Below are 2,500 nucleotides of genomic sequence, written 5' to 3' on the forward strand. Positions count from 1 at the left end.
TAGCTTCCGAGATCGGACGAGATCAGGCGTGCTCAGGCCGGTGTGGCCGTAAGCGAAAGGGAATCTCAAAAAGTGGATGAAATTGCATATACTGTAGCCATAATTTGTAGCAGAGACTGTTGGATGAAATACAAACTAACCTTGCTTACTTATTTCAAAGCGAGGGCACATATTTCAGCCTTGTGGGAAAAAACGGACAAAGAGTTGAAATTCCACAAGGCAGTGACAAAAAGCTTACAGCACCTGGTATTCCCAGGCGGTCTCCCATCCAAGTACTAACCAGGCCCGACCCTGCTTAGCTTCCGAGATCGGACGAGATCAGGCGTACTCAGGCCGGTGTGGCCGTAAGCGAAAGGCAATCTCAAAAAGTGGATGAAATTGCATATACTGTAGCCATAATTTGTGGTACAGATTGTTGGATGAAATACAAACTAACCTTGCTTACTTATTTCAAAGCGAGGGCACATATTTCAGCCTTGTGGGAAAAAACGGACAAAGAGTTGAAATTCCACAAGGCAGTGACAAAAAGCTTACAGCACCTGGTATTCCCAGGCGGTCTCCCATCCAAGTACTAACCAGGCCCGACCCTGCTTAGCTTCCGAGATCGGACGAGATCAGGCGTACTCAGGCCGGTGTGGCCGTAAGCGAAAGGCAATCTCAAAAAGTGGATGAAATTGCATATACTGTAGCCATAATTTGTGGTACAGATTGTTGGATGAAATACAAACTAACCTTGCTTACTTATTTCAAAGCGAGGGCACATATTTCAGCCTTGTGGGAAAAAACGGACAAAGAGTTGAAATTCCACAAGGCAGTGACAAAAAGCTTACAGCACCTGGTATTCCCAGGCGGTCTCCCATCCAAGTACTAACCAGGCCCGACCCTGCTTAGCTTCCGAGATCGGACGAGATCAGGCGTGCTCAGGCCGGTGTGGCCGTAAGCGAGAAACTATCTCTTGGTGCACTATGTAAAGTCAAAGTGAGCCTGATTAACAGCTGTTGCATTTTCACCATTTAGATAAGCATCTTTGTGTCACTCAAAAAGTGGAGGAAATTGCATATACTGTAGCCATAATTTGTAGCACAGATTGTTGGATGAAATACAAACTAACCTTGCTTACTTATTTCAAAGCGAGGGCACATATTTCAGCCTTGTGGGAAAAAACGGACAAAGAGTTGAAATTCCACAAGGCAGTGACAAAAAGCTTACAGCACCTGGTATTCCCAGGCGGTCTCCCATCCAAGTACTAACCAGGCCCGACCCTGCTTAGCTTCCGAGATCGGACGAGATCAGGCGTACTCAGGCCGGTGTGGCCGTAAGCGAAAGGGAATCTCAAAAAGTGGATGAAATTGCATATACTGTAGCCATAATTTGTAGCAGAGACTGTTGGATGAAATACAAACTAACCTTGCTTACTTATTTCAAAGCGAGGGCACATATTTCAGCCTTGTGGGAAAAAACGGACAAAGAGTTGAAATTCCACAAGGCAGTGACAAAAAGCTTACAGCACCTGGTATTCCCAGGCGGTCTCCCATCCAAGTACTAACCAGGCCCGACCCTGCTTAGCTTCCGAGATCGGACGAGATCAGGCGTACTCAGGCCGGTGTGGCCGTAAGCGAAAGGCAATCTCAAAAAGTGGATGAAATTGCATATACTGTAGCCATAATTTGTGGTACAGATTGTTGGATGAAATACAAACTAACCTTGCTTACTTATTTCAAAGCGAGGGCACATATTTCAGCCTTGTGGGAAAAAACGGACAAAGAGTTGAAATTCCACAAGGCAGTGACAAAAAGCTTACAGCACCTGGTATTCCCAGGCGGTCTCCCATCCAAGTACTAACCAGGCCCGACCCTGCTTAGCTTCCGAGATCGGACGAGATCAGGCGTGCTCAGGCCGGTGTGGCCGTAAGCGAAAGGGAATCTCAAAAAGTGGATGAAATTGCATATACTGTAGCCATAATTTGTAGCAGAGACTGTTGGATGAAATACAAACTAACCTTGCTTACTTATTTCAAAGCGAGGGCACATATTTCAGCCTTGTGGGAAAAAACGGACAAAGAGTTGAAATTCCACAAGGCAGTGACAAAAAGCTTACAGCACCTGGTATTCCCAGGCGGTCTCCCATCCAAGTACTAACCAGGCCCGACCCTGCTTAGCTTCCGAGATCGGACGAGATCAGGCGTACTCAGGCCGGTGTGGCCGTAAGCGAAAGGCAATCTCAAAAAGTGGATGAAATTGCATATACTGTAGCCATAATTTGTGGTACAGATTGTTGGATGAAATACAAACTAACCTTGCTTACTTATTTCAAAGCGAGGGCACATATTTCAGCCTTGTGGGAAAAAACGGACAAAGAGTTGAAATTCCACAAGGCAGTGACAAAAAGCTTACAGCACCTGGTATTCCCAGGCGGTCTCCCATCCAAGTACTAACCAGGCCCGACCCTGCTTAGCTTCCGAGATCGGACGAGATCAGGCGTGCTCAGGCCGGTGTGGCCG

The 2,500-nt window shown here is 46.6% G+C and overlaps 9 non-coding genes across 9 annotated transcripts in view; all 9 read right to left on the reverse strand.

The window, feature by feature from the left end:
• The window catches only part of LOC139398698 (5S ribosomal RNA), a 119-nt gene extending 65 nt beyond the window's left edge, over nt 1-54 (reverse strand). Inside the window, exon 1 of the ribosomal RNA XR_011631568.1 lies at nt 1-54. This exon is cut by the window's left edge and continues 65 nt beyond it. This is a non-coding gene — a ribosomal RNA (5S ribosomal RNA).
• Nucleotides 55-231: 177 nt separating this feature from the next.
• Nucleotides 232-350, reverse strand: LOC139398648 (5S ribosomal RNA). Its single transcript, XR_011631519.1, has one exon. It is a non-coding gene; the product is annotated as a 5S ribosomal RNA (ribosomal RNA).
• A 177-nt stretch (nt 351-527) lies between these two features.
• Nucleotides 528-646, reverse strand: LOC139398649 (5S ribosomal RNA). The gene has a single exon (XR_011631520.1). It is a non-coding gene; the product is annotated as a 5S ribosomal RNA (ribosomal RNA).
• A 177-nt stretch (nt 647-823) lies between these two features.
• Nucleotides 824-942, reverse strand: LOC139398699 (5S ribosomal RNA). The gene has a single exon (XR_011631569.1). It is a non-coding gene; the product is annotated as a 5S ribosomal RNA (ribosomal RNA).
• Nucleotides 943-1,202: 260 nt separating this feature from the next.
• LOC139398650 (5S ribosomal RNA) lies at nt 1,203-1,321 on the reverse strand. The gene has a single exon (XR_011631521.1). It is a non-coding gene; the product is annotated as a 5S ribosomal RNA (ribosomal RNA).
• A 177-nt stretch (nt 1,322-1,498) lies between these two features.
• On the reverse strand, nt 1,499-1,617 carry LOC139398652 (5S ribosomal RNA). Its single transcript, XR_011631523.1, has one exon. It is a non-coding gene; the product is annotated as a 5S ribosomal RNA (ribosomal RNA).
• A 177-nt stretch (nt 1,618-1,794) lies between these two features.
• On the reverse strand, nt 1,795-1,913 carry LOC139398700 (5S ribosomal RNA). The gene has a single exon (XR_011631570.1). It is a non-coding gene; the product is annotated as a 5S ribosomal RNA (ribosomal RNA).
• A 177-nt stretch (nt 1,914-2,090) lies between these two features.
• LOC139398653 (5S ribosomal RNA) lies at nt 2,091-2,209 on the reverse strand. The gene has a single exon (XR_011631524.1). It is a non-coding gene; the product is annotated as a 5S ribosomal RNA (ribosomal RNA).
• Nucleotides 2,210-2,386: 177 nt separating this feature from the next.
• The window catches only part of LOC139398701 (5S ribosomal RNA), a 119-nt gene continuing 5 nt past the window's right edge, over nt 2,387-2,500 (reverse strand). Inside the window, exon 1 of the ribosomal RNA XR_011631571.1 lies at nt 2,387-2,500. This exon is cut by the window's right edge and continues 5 nt beyond it. This is a non-coding gene — a ribosomal RNA (5S ribosomal RNA).

This window comes from Oncorhynchus clarkii, unplaced genomic scaffold (genome assembly GCF_045791955.1).
Source record: "Oncorhynchus clarkii lewisi isolate Uvic-CL-2024 unplaced genomic scaffold, UVic_Ocla_1.0 unplaced_contig_1071_pilon_pilon, whole genome shotgun sequence".
NCBI lineage: Eukaryota > Metazoa > Chordata > Actinopteri > Salmoniformes > Salmonidae > Oncorhynchus > Oncorhynchus clarkii.